At 41.2% G+C, this 13,688-nt stretch overlaps 1 protein-coding gene across 6 annotated transcripts in view; it reads left to right on the top strand.

Moving 5' to 3' along the window:
- FHIT (fragile histidine triad diadenosine triphosphatase) overlaps window positions 1–13,688 on the top strand; it is a 1,396,599-nt gene that overhangs the window by 1,138,305 nt on the left and 244,606 nt on the right. The window lies entirely within an intron of this gene.

Here is a 13,688-nt window from a genome sequence, read left to right as displayed (position 1 = left end):
TCTCCACATGCTGAGCTTTCTCTCTCTCCTCCTCCTCTCCACCCACATACCTATACTTTCCCTCCCTTTGTACTTAATACCAAAGTTCTAACCTAATGGAGTCAGTGGAGCTCGAAGATGGGTTTTTAAGTGTGCTAAAGGAGGAAAGGAGGATTTATTAGGATACTCTCTACTTTCCTAGTCAAGTGAAATAAAAGAATAAAACTCTGGCTGATTCTGAGGCTAGGTTTCAGCCCCGTTCATACAAATGCAAATTCCTCTGCAGTTAGGTCCTACGACTAAATCAAAAAAATGGCTATTTTTTTTTTCAGTGCTAGACATCAGAACGAAGTCAAACTGGCGTGCTGATGTTATACTTTGTAAAATAAGGTTTTATGGCTGTAAGATTGGCTATGAATGGATAAGGTAATGCTTGGCACTAAACAGTGCCAAAAAACCCACAGTCTCTTTTTGGTGTTGGTTCGCATATGGCTTTACTGTTTAACAAAGCTACTGTAGGACTTTTAAAAGTACTCTGGGAAGTACTCCTGAGAAGTCAATGTTCTATAGGGATTCCCACCAAATTCCTTATGATAGAAAAGAACTAGCCTCCTGATTGCTCTGGACACATGATGTAAAAGGGACAGAGGGTGCTCACAGCTTTCTTCCACCCGACTGTCCACCCCCTCCTTCCAGGCTTCTAAGCACAGTGACTGTTGGCTTCATCGTTGCCTGCGTGTCTGACTCTTGGTATTCTGCCCAGTGCCTGGGTTCTAAACCATTTGTGTCTCATGCCGGGTGGTAATAACAATAAGCCCAGTAATGATCTCTTCTCCTGAAGCAACTGTTATTATTGTTAGTGAAGGTGTACCACTGAGCTAGACACTTGAACATGGTACCACTTTAGGGCTTTTTTTTTGTGTCAGGGGCTTTAAATTCTGCTGTGCACAGAATAAGGGGGGCGGCTCGCTTACTCAGTAAGTGATTCATAGCAGGAAGGGGAAATATGGATGTAAAAAGTGACTTCTTACGTTTCAGTTGATTATTTAGTCTCCTTTTAAATTTAAAATTAGTAGAGCACTGCTATCTACCAGGTGATCATTGCAGCGATTCGGATGTCCTGCAGGCTTGAGAAACAATCTCTTTTATTCTGTTTTTTTTTTTTTTCCTGGTTGTATCACAGTATATATATACACATCACTGTATATACGTGCACAGCCATATGTCGCTGTATTATTAGTCTTTTCTGACCCCCATCCCCCATATAAAGTGGCTCTGCTCAATAAAGCCTTTCTTCCCTATCCTGTTGCCTTATTTGATTTCCTTCAAGGCATTCTTCATGGTTTTTAAATTTGTGTGGTTGTTTTTATTTCTGTACCTATGTTTCCTTAGTCCCTCAAGAATGTAAGCTTTTTGAGGACTTGCATTTTGTCACTGTCTATGATGGCTCTTTGGGGTGGTATGGGGAAAAGAATGGGAAAGATAATGGGACTTTGCTTGAGAGAGCAAATCTCTGCTTGTAAGTTTCTAACATGAATGAATGTGAAGCAGCAGATGATACGTACTTGTGTTTCAGTGTGTAGTCACGGGTCTGAGTTTCCTGGGATTTCTGTCAAGAATCTCCTGTATCTCAGGCATCACTGACAAAGACTAGAATTTCCCTCCATCAGGTTCCCAAACCATATTCCCAAATATAATTTCAACTAGCCAAATCACGAAAGGCAGTGCTCGGCCTTTTAAAAGGGATGCTCCACAGTAAGTTTAATGTGAGCTGTCTTTTAGAGAAATTACTGTGTGCCTCTTTGAGTGGGAGGGTATTTTAGGTGTATCAAAGAGAGAGATTTATGGCAGGCAGGCAATCTAGAATCTCATAAGAACTATTTATAGAATATGCTTGTTTCCCCTTTCCTGTGGTTATGGAATTGAATCCCCCACTTAGATATTTCATTTTATAATATTAAGGCGGTGGGAAGTATCTTAATAACTATTGATATATTAGCAATTACTTTGCAGATTGCTGAAGAAAGAACCAGAAAAGGAATTCTTTGAAAATGTGTGACTTAAAAATTAAAACAAAGGCAAAAATGTCTGTTCCGTTCACTGAGAGGTCTCTATGGTCCTAGGACAGATTTCCATGTACAGATTTGGTAATCTGTTCAGTTTATGAACATTGAGGTCATTTTAGCTCTTTGTGAAGTTCAGTAGTTAATGCACTTTGGCATCAGTCAGAGGTTCCATGGGAATATTAGCTCCACTATTTTATTGTGTCACTTTGGGCAGGGCTCTTAACCTCTCTGAACATCTTTGTCTTCATTTTTCTTTTTTATTAAAAAAAAGTAATGTTTTTTAAATTTATTTTTGAGGGAGAAGGAGAGAAAGAGAGTGAGTGTGAGCATGATCAGGGAAGGAGCAGAGAGAGAGAGAGGGAGACATAATTTTAAGCAGGCTCCAGGCTCTAAACTGTCAGCACAAAGCCCAACATAGGGCTCTAACTCATGATCATGAAACATGGGATCATGTCCTGAGCAAAGTTGAAGACTCAACCAACTGAGCCACCCAGGTACCCCTCCTTTTTGAAATTTCTTTTTAGTGTTTTTTTGAATTTCATCTTCATTTTTCAAATGGAGGTAACCCTATATCTATTGTACTGAGTGATGGTGAGGAGAAACCATCATGAATAGATAGCCCAGCCCAGCACATACTATCCCTGGGGCCTTGCTCATGTCTCTTAATATTAATCTTACCCTCAGTTTTCTTATCTGTAAAATAGGCAAAGACTGGGTTTTAGGAGAATATACTTGACATTGAGATTGTTTGTGGCCCTGATGAGTTCACAGTTAAACTCTGAATCCTGTCACTATTGACGTCTGCCATTTCACTTAAACTCTTGAGAAAGTTTTCTCCTAGTAATAGGACTTGTACTGTTTGAATATTTACTGACTTTGAACTTATTACAAAAATGACAAGTTGGACATTTAGAAATCTGCCTTATTAATTGAGGGCAGGAGAGGAATCTCTACCTTCATATTTTTCTTACCCGCTGCTCTACTGCTATGGTAATGGATTAGTCATGGTTCTAAAGCAACAGGATACTTCCCAATTACTTGAAGTAGGTTTTCACAGAACAGAAACCTGCCTGTCCCCTATGCTGATTCACAAGGTCTGGTGTGGGACCCAGGACACTGCATTTTACCAGACACTGTAGGTGATTCCTATGCATGCTTTATTCCAGTGCACAGCCACGTAGCAAAGAAGTGATGAGAAGGTACAACGGACTCTCCACAGAGCTCCTTGTTTTCAACCCAAACGAATTCCTAAAATTGGGTGTGCACAGAATGGGGAAACTGACATTTTGAGAATGGAAATGATTTTCCTTGAAAGTTATTTATTGTTTTCACATGGAAAAAAGTTTCACGAAAGCTATAACTTGCCAGAGAACTTTTGTCCTTTGATTAAAGCCATGATGGAAACTGCCTTGCCTCTGTTTATACCTAACACCTGCATTTACTTCCTGAAGAATTAGTGTTTTAAGGATGTGGTAGCTTTTCTCTCGTGGAATTGCCTTATAATTTATATCTCTTCTCTCAGAATGAATCCCATTTGCCTGAATTTGGTAAACCAAAAACAATTTCAGTGCTCAGGTCAAGGCATGAGTTTGTTACCCTTCTGGTGACTTGGGGACAAAACTTCTGGTCCCTAGGTCTCTAAGCAGGAGAAGGGAGAGCAACCTTAAGCCTGCCCGTCTCCTATGGGAAACTTCCTCTCTCCTTTTAAGCCTCAAGCCTTCTTCTAAGTAGGTATCAAATCACTGTGTGTGTGTGTGTGTGTGTGTGTGTGTGTCTAAATGGTCCATTTTGAGTTGCAGGATGTCATGCAAAGCACCGAAGGACAAATTAACCAAGTGTTAATGAACCAGGTGTTTCCTGGTTACTATGTGTTTTTATTTTCTCTGTTCTTTCACTGCCACGGGCAGCTTTGGTGGTTGGGTTGAGGGATTCTGGAAACAGAGTGAGAATGAAGGGGAAATGGCATCAGCATTCCAACATACTGATGGAGAGCCAGATGGCCCGGTTTCAGTCCCAGAGCTGTCACCTACCAGTTGTGTGACCCAGCAAAAGGTAACCTTTTTTAGCCCCACCATCCATTTATAAATTGGTAAAACGAGGGCCTCAGGGATACCCTTCCTCCTAGGTGTGTTACAAAGACCAAATGCCTTAATGTGTGTAAATGTCCTTAAAACAGCACGTGGCATGCAATATATCTGAATAAATGTTTGCTTTAGGTTTATAATTTTCACTTAATCCTCCTAACCCTCAAAAGTAGGCATTGATATTTTACACTTGAGGAAGTCGAGGATTATCGAGGTGGAGTGATGTTTCACACCACACATGCCTGACAGGTAGCAGAGCAGGATTCAAACCCAGGCCTGTCTGAGAGCCCTTCGCCATTAAATCATGCAGCCCGCTGTTCCTAAAAGCCCCTTGCACCCAGTAGGCACAGGGGAAGATGCGCAAGGAGAGATTTTGTAAATGTTTTCTCACCCATAACAGAGATTAATCTGCATTATTTTGCTCTGCTTAGAATAATATTAGCTTCTCCCTAGAAATACCCACAGGATTCTCTCTGTTTAACTTTATTATACAGGTAAAGGTCAACTAAACTAAATGCTGCTTTATTACTGTATGCCAGTTCATCGCAGAATTCTATGTTTTAGATGTTTAATTTTTCATTAGTGCTACCAAACAATTTTTTTTTAGTAATTGGAGAGGCCCTGACATAAGCAAAGTGGATATTTGGCTGTTAAATTTATTTTAAGATACATAGCACAGAAATGTGGCAGATACATTCTTAATGTCAGTGTTTTATAGATCTCAGTAGACTGTCTTTTACACCTGATGCTCAGTTTGGGGGTTTTAGTTAATCACTGTCAAGTGAAATATGCTGTGAAAAGCAAAGTGCTCTGTAGACCCTAAAACGCTACATACATGTAAGGTGCCATTATTCAGAGTCACCTTCTTATATCTGTTGATGCAACAAGGGCTGTCACTCACTGTCGTCATTTCGCTATGGAATAATAGGTGCTCAGTAAGTAATCACTGAAGGGATTTCTCTCTCCCTATTTTGCTCTGTGTGTTTCAGGCCTAAGATAATTTGTATAATTCTCTAACTCCATTAACCAGCTCATTGTAGGTTTCAAGTTTTTAGCCTGTGGCATCTAAATAATTTAAATAATTGGCTTGGCCAAAATGTCAATCCTATGTGAACAAATAAACACAGAGAGAGAGAGAGAGAGAGAAGGGAGAGGGAATGAGAGGAAAGGTAAAATGAACTCAGCCCAATTAATCATGTGACTAGGATTCAGTTTTGATGAAATGTAAGTGGTCATGTCAGTCTAGTAGATGAGCCATTTGTTATAAACCACACCACACACCTTAAATGTAGACTGAGGGATAAACGTCCATTAAATAAAGTGTGGTTTGGTTGAAATTGGACATTGTAGCTGAAACAGATACAGATGATATTACAGACCTCTGTTTCAGGAATTATTAACAGCCAAAATAATAAAATACAGAAGGAGATTACTTATAGGCTATCTATCTTAACTGTAAAAATGCAGATCTGTATATTGCTTAGAGATATGGACAGAAAGAGGGTTGGGATTCCCCTATGTGGAGACAGTAAGGAGAAGGAGCACACTGTGGGGTATCAAGGGTACCCAGTAGCCTTAAACTCCATAGATATATTTTATTTTTAAGTTGGGTAAAGTGTACCCGTTTGTTCATTATGTGATTTATATTCTGTAATATCTCTGATGTTTTAAATGTATTTTGAAAAGAAATATACAGCTTTTCTATAATTTTTATTTCACAGGGGTCCCACTGAGAGGTTCTCCATCAAGAAATGACTATTATAATTCATTCTTATTCCTTTATTATCTTTAGCATATAACTGGTTCTCATACCTCCTGTGTTCAAGTCTCTAATGGTGAGGCCGATAGAGTAGATTTTTGAAAAGCTCACAATTGATTTTGATGATACCCAGATTTAGGAACTGCTGTTTTGTTTTTTGTTTTTTTTTTAATAGTTTATTGTCAAATTAGTTTCCACATAACACTCAGTGCTCATTCCCACAAGTGTCCTCCTCCATGCCCATCCCCCCTCCCCCCCCCACATCCATCAGTCCTCAGTTTTTGTCAGCATTCAAGAGTCTCTCATGGTTTGCTTCTCTCCCTTTCCCCCACCATTTCCGCCCTTCTTCTCCCCCTTGTTNCCCGGCCCGATTTTATCTTCCCCGGTTCGCACTCACGTTAGAAGGCTCTCTCAGTGGATTCTGCGTCCTTTGTCTCCCAATCTCTCAGGTTTTGTAAGGTTTCCAATGGCTTCAGATCTTTTCTGTGTGATGTATGGGCACGAGTGCAAGTACGGAGCTCCTTACTTCTCCGCCATCTTGCCCCCTCTCTCAGGAACTGCTGTTTTAATGTATTTCTTTTTTTCAGTTTTTTAAATTTTTTAAATTATTTTTTAATTTATTTTTTATAGTTTGTTTATTTTTGAGACAGAGGGAGACAGAGCATGAGTGGGGGAGGGGCAGAGAGAGAGAGGGAGACACAATCTGAAAAAGGCTCCAGGCTCTGAGCTGCCAGCACAGAACCTGACACAGAGCTCAAACCCACGAACCGCGAGATCGTGACCTGAGCCAAAGTCAGACACTTAACCGACTGAGCCACTCAGGCGCCCCTTTCAGTTTTTGGGTTTTTTAAAAATTCTTTTGAGAGAGAGAGAGAGAGGAAGTGCACTCACAAGCATGAGAGAGGGAGAGAGATGATCCCAAGCAGGCTCTGTGCTATCAGCATGAGGCTAGATGGGGGCTCAAACTCACAAATTTCGAGGTCATAACCTGAGCCAAAATCAAAAGTCAGATGCTTAACGGACTGAGCCACCTAGGTGTCCCTTAACATATTTCTATAACTACATTTTGATACTTGGTTGAAGTAGCCTAGGCTTGATTCTTGCTGCTATATCCATCCTCAATCATTCCGTCCCTTCCAGGGGCTCCTTTTTGCCTTTTATGCTGAAACCATCAGTAAAATAGTTCTTATGATCCAAAAGCAGCTGGAATAGTAAGGATTTGATGACTGAGCCTGGGTCAAATGGAAACCAGGTTAATGAATAATAGGCGTGGCAGCCTGCACAGCTCCAGACATGGAAGAATTAGAATAATGACCTTCCTAAAGACATTTAAGTGAAAAATACTGGGTTGGTGAGAATCTGTAATGGCCCTTGGGCCAAACACAGTGAGAAATTCTGCCTCCTCAGTGTGAATTATGTTAGTGCTGGGAAAGGATAATTTTGAAATCTTCACACGTCATGAAGCATCAGTACTACACCTAGAAGTTTCCCTTTCTAGAGAAGCTGTTCATCTACCAAAATAAGGGAAATAGAGGTGTACATCTCTGGAAGCCTCTGAGTCAGATCAATCCCAAGCCTCAGGGGGAAAGGACAAAACTGATGGTTTAGAATCCTTCTAGGCTCATTCGCCATAGAGATGATACTTCGGGGTCTTGGTAATGAAAACTCCTATTTCTTTCCCTCGTAGCTTATTCTCTTAAATAAGTCTTTCTTGTTCCTGATGTTACATGAAAAGTCAACACGAAGTTGTTTAGGTTGTTTATCTTGCCCAAAGTGGTTTAGGAGAATAAACATCATTGAATGAACAAAGTGAACTCACCAAATATTCTTTTACTTCGTGGTGAAATCCATTTATCCTAATGTTCACATTCAAATATCCCACCATAGAGTCTATATATCAGTACTTGTTACCTGAAAAAATGTTTTTGTACGATGCTTTGTATACTGGGGCTATGAAAAACAACCCAGCAGGGACTTTTATTTCTTTCAATTCATCTGTTGGTTGTAAATAGTATAAATTCCCAGATGTAATCAGGTGCTAGCAGTATAATTTTGACAAAACTGTTCATCCGTGGTAGGAGTAAATACGATTCCAAGCTCGGCTTTGCCATCAAATGATGAGAGATGAGAGAGTCATCCTCAAGGAGGAAACTCAGAGAATTCCAGAAGGCAAATGACCTTGGAAGGCATGTGGTATCATCACCTGTTGTGCAAATGATCCCTGTCTGTAGCCTTTAAATTGATCTGTCATCTCTTTCTCTATCTGGAAACCCAGTGCACACTGAGGTAGCCACTTCGAGTTTTGAACAGCTCCAGTCTGTGGTTGATGATGAGAATCTCCTCACTACCAAAGGTATCCTGTTCCTGACTCCCAGGGAATCAGCACTCTGTCTGCTCATGTTTTATTATCTAACATTCTGTTGTTATTATTTTAATTTATTCTTCCAATACCTCCTGCGTTCTAGGTATTGCCACAGGGGCTGACAAGAGTAAGACATGGTCATCATCTCTAAGGGCCGTCATTGAAATAAGTGCTAGAACGGAGGAAGACTGAGGGGTTGTGGAAGTTTTGTAGTGCCTATGAATCCCTCTCCCAAGAAGGATTTATTGAGCACCTACTGTGTATTAGGTGCTGCCAGGCATTGCGGAGCAGTGGCAGAACAAGCAGCCAAGGAAGAACCCTCACCCTACTGTCCGACTTCCTCTACACCCAAATGAACATACAAAATAATTGCAAACTTTGAGCAGTATAAAAAGACGGTACCACAATGTTCTGAGAGGAAGAGCATGGAGGGAGGAAGGGCGGCAGAGTGGCTACTGTAGATAGAGTGGCCAGCACGGGCCTCCTGGATTGGTCAGCTGAGACCTGAGGAATGGTAAGGGTCCATCCCGGTGGAGAGCTGGGGAAGAAAGAGCATTCTGGGCAGAGGAGACAGCAGCGATGAGCTTGGCATGTTGCAGGAGATGATTGAAGGCCTTGGTGGCAGGAATTTGGGTCAAAGAGAGGTGAGCAAGAAAGCTTTTATGCCAGGCCTTGTACACCCTCGTAAGGTGTTTTAACTCTAGTTTTTAATGCATTCGGTGTTTGGATTATATTCCAAGGACAGAGGGTATTTCGTGTGTGTCACATGTGATGGGTCACCTTAATTAATTTGGTTTTTAAGTTTCTAAGTCCAGTTTTCCACAACTTGAATAATTTTGTCTCCTGTCTCTTGAGCACTATGGTTGTCTTCCTGGAATGCCTTCTTTATTCCTCCATCATTTAGCAGCTATGAAGCCAGGGTGTGTTTGAATCCACCTCTAGCTCCAGGTGTGAACCCTGTTTGGTATAATTCAGGAACTGGCAAATGTTATCATACATGTCCAGATAGTAAGCAATTTACGCTTTCAGGGCCAGACGTCACAATTATACCCCTGCCTTTGCATCATGAAAGTATATATATACTTTCACAGAAAATATATAAATGAATTTGCACAAATAAATGTGGCTGTAGTCCATAAATCTTTATTTATAAAACCAGGCCATGGGCCGGATTTGGCCCAAGAGCTGTAGTTTCTTCATCCTTGGCCTAAGCCATTTGTCTCTGCTAAGTTATGAGTTTAGTTAACCCTGACCTAAGCCACCTAAGGTTCGCTTTAGGGGTGGTTTTTCCCAGCATCATGGAGAACTTGTATCCATTGTTTGGGGGAAAGGATATAAATAAGGAAGCAGTAACCCTGACAGTTGCCGACAGCTCTCTTACGATTCCTGGGGCAGTCGGCTACAGAATGAAGCAGATGCCGAGGGTGCAGTGGCAGAGAGAGAAGTTGGATCCTTGGTGACATTATCAGGTTGCTGAATTAACCAGTCCTGAAGCCTGCACCACCTCTAGACATTTTGGTTAGGTGATCCATTCAAGTTGAAAGTTGAATTTCCTGCCACTTTCAGTGGAAAACATGCTCAACTAGATCATCTGCTCTAAAATATTCAGTTATTGTTACTCCTTAATATGCTTAACTGGCAGTTTGTATTAAGTGCTTCTGCATATCTGCAATACTCATCACACGCCAATGGGAATCTTTGAGTGAAAGTTTGAGACTCAATGGCCCTAGAACAGCTTAACTTCCAATAGGCTCCCTTTGGTGCATGACCATAAGGTAATTCCATTAACTTTAATGATGGTCGTGCTGTATGAAATGGGCCCTGTTAGTCTATTCTTCCCCTTCTTTTTAACATTAAATCTTATCCTGCAGCTAACTCTTCAGGGTAAGACATGTTCACCGATGCCATTCATTTCTTGGCCTTTATTAATATATGCAAGACTCTCTTAGGGAGGGAGGTGGGTACATTAAAAATGAATCCACTGCCCCATTTGTCGACGGTGAGAAAACCCCAGAGTCAGGGACATCAATGGGTTATTATTGATTGTTGTAAGATCCAATAAGATCATAAATATGGCTCAAACAATTACTGTGGCCACATTAGCAAATTATCCAATCTATAACTTTCCTTGGAGCCTGGCTTCCGAGATTTAAATAAAGTGCCAGAGGGGGAAAAGTTGTATTTTACGAAGGTGACAAACCATGGCCAGGATAAAGAAATTTATGATTTAATTTGCTGTGAAGTCTAATTGAGAATAACAGTTGGATTTCTAAAAAGTGAACTTTGATTAGGTTAAGGCTAGAAATAAACTGGAAATATGGGTCAGTTTATACATTTCTGAGCGTCTGTCACATGGGGGAAAGGAAAGTGTTCATTGTAGGGAATGACCTTCCAGAGTGACCTTCTACCCCGCCTTCTGTGTTCTTATTTCCTGTGTTCAAATAATTGCATTAGACCTGAGACTAGCTGGCTCTTCCTAGAGCTTTTTACGCTCATCACCAAGTGTCAATTTCCCCCCATTTAGAAATAAATCAATTCAGAATGAAATTACCCAGGGCATTCATTTTTCACCATCTAGTAAATGAGCCTCTCTAAAAAACAGGAGGTCCTCCCTTTTTTTGGGCACAGGCTTAATAACATCTTCTTCTTACTCAAAAGTAGCACAGAACTGTTGTCCCTGCCTTCTCCTGGCTTTTCGTCTTTGGTGGGCTGCAAGGCAGGATTTGCTCTGTAACATATACACTGGCCTGTTCATAGATTTCTTTGCATATTTTCTGAAGATCTAATGGGATGTCAGACTGCCCAGTTTAAATTTCTAATCCATAGCAGGTTGGGACCGAACAGCCTATGGCACCCTCTCATCCATTAGCCGTTGTAATCATCTATCTGAAGCCCTGGCCTCAGCCTCACGCTGATGACAGGCACACTAGTGGCTAGGTTTTCAGGAATGGATTGGCTCATCTTTCAGCTCACTTCAGGAAAATAGAAAAGCAATTTGCACAAAGATAAAGGAGATTTCATAGTGATCTGGGTAGAACTGGCTAACGGATTTCTACCGGCAGTCAGCAAAAGCTCGAAAACCCAGCTGAGAAATGATAAATTACTGCTAACTGTCCTAATTATCCCTTGACACCCTGTGTTGAAACCTGCCTAAATTTTGCTGAAACTTACAAATAGGAAAGAAATTTAAGGTTTAATAAATTATCCATAATAGAAATGCTGAGAGGGAGGGAGGAAGGAAGGGAGGGGGGGGCAGGATGGCTATAGTGAAGGGGTCATATTGATCACCCAATGGTTTCTTGAACCTTAGCAAGAGGTAGGAGTAAGGTGGGGGAAATGTGTTAGATAAATTGCAATTTTAATGACAAACCTAATTGATTATATTCAGCATGCTCATCAGGGTAAGGAAGACTAGGAGTCAACTCCCAAGGTCATTACATTAATAAGGCGTGGTAAGCATGTAATTGGTGTTGACTTGTGAACATCACGTTCTTCTCTGTAAACAGCATAATCAACGTAGTATTTTTAAAGGGTCACACACTGACTTTGTTTCTTTGTAGTTTGGTACAATCATCTTGTACTAACCCATCTTTCATGTTTTAGTTTCATCTTTACTCTCATCCACTGTATAAATCCATGTAAAGTCCTTCCAGTGATGACTAGCTTACTCTTTACCAGCTATCCTTTCTCTCTCTCTCTCTCTCTCTCTTTTTTTTTTTTTCCTCTTCTTCTTCCTCCTCTGCCTCGTCTTTTCCTGTGAACCAGTAGTCACAAGACTGGAATCTTTGTTCTTTTGTTTTTCTCTTTGGAGTCTGGGCAGTCTGGTTTAAGTCCGCATTTCCTCTCCTTCTCAGAAACCTTATAGGAGCTGGAAAATGTGCTCTTGTCCTTCTACGGAATCATCATTGCCTTTCACTGTGTATGTGACCTGGTTTTTGCTCCTTTGCCACATTTGTCCCTACATCTGGGTGTTCTCTGGTGATTCTTCTATTTTAAACATGTTTCTGAGAATCACAGGGAGGCATCCAGATGGTATAAGAGCAAGAGTTTTACTGTAGTTTATGGGACATAGTAGGCTCTCAACAAGTGGGTGTTGAACATGAGGGTGGTATAGAGCCTTGGACCTGGGTGTCCATGCTGCAGATGAAGATTGTTGAAAATAAAATGGTTAGAAAAATCTTGTTGACAGTTACAAGCTCAGCTGGATGGTGGGTTTTGTTTGCTCCTTTTCATATTTTGAAGACCATGGAACCTGGTCAATGATATGGGATCCTGTGATGGGTAATGACATCATAGGTCCAACCGGGCAGTAAACTGATAGAGATGCTCTTTGTTCTCTCTGTGGACAAATGCTAGCATTGGAATGATTTCCGAGCTAGTGTTCTTAATTAAGTGGTGATCTGTGGGGGCTCTTTCCACGCCAAGGGTGTTTTCAGAGACTGACTGTTCTCATGTCTAATACTCACCAAGCTTTCATGCTAATTATTTTCCCTTGAGCAGGCATACGGAAGTCACCCAGAACCCTTTGACTCTTTGGGGTGACAATGAAGCATAATTTAATGAAAGATGGCTAACTCATTAAATTCTGGGGGTTGGAAGGATCATAGAATCTTTGAAGTCTGAAAGCTATGGACTTTTTCTGTGCAAAAAACTCAGGTATATGCATAAAATATTGCGTTTCATTTCGGAGGTCTGCTGGCCCTCTGCCACTGGTTCAGGGACTGCTCCCCTGGCCTTACCTGGCTTTCTGTCCTCCACCTATATTCAGGTGCAATTAACATTACTAGTGTAGGTGGATGGGATCAATCTTGAGGCAGGTCACAAATAGCTATGATTTCCCCATTTGAGAGATTTACCTTGTAAAATAGGTCTCTCACTCACAAGAAGTATTTGCTTTGAGGATTCAAAGTCTGGCTCCATCTACTCGTAGTGGCATGGTATTAGGCAAGTGGTTTAATCCTCTCGGCCTTGGTTTCCTTTTCTGTGAAATTGAAATAAGAATACTCCCTCTTGCACAGGATTTTTATAAGTAGCACATAAAGCCACGAATGGGAAACTCTCCACACAGTGCCTGGCACACTGTATTTTTTTATTTGCCAGTGATTTATTGAGACCCGACCGCTTGCTGGCCTCTGTTCTAGCTTCTGTGATGACAGCAGAGAATGAGGCAGATATAGTCCCTACCCTCTTCATCTCCATCACCCCTGCGTCAAGCAAGGCAAATGAGAGTATCAAGAGAAACCCCCAGAGAGGAGTTGAAGTGGATTCCAGTTAACTTCCAGCCTCTCATGCCATCCTGTTAATGGGCCCAGAATTCTTATTAATGGAAGCACACTGGTCTCCAAGCAGTGTAAGCAAGTAAGTCAAACAGAACCGAATGTGCCAAGCTAGTTCTTTCATGCTGCAGGTGGTGAGGTCTACCAGTTGTCTGTGGGGGG

This window comes from Crocuta crocuta, unplaced genomic scaffold, assembly GCF_008692635.1.
Source record: "Crocuta crocuta isolate KB4526 unplaced genomic scaffold, BGI_CrCroc_1.0 scaffold213, whole genome shotgun sequence".
NCBI lineage: Eukaryota > Metazoa > Chordata > Mammalia > Carnivora > Hyaenidae > Crocuta > Crocuta crocuta.
The sequence above is the reverse complement of the archived record's forward strand: the minus strand, read 5'-3'. Positions and strand labels throughout refer to the sequence as shown.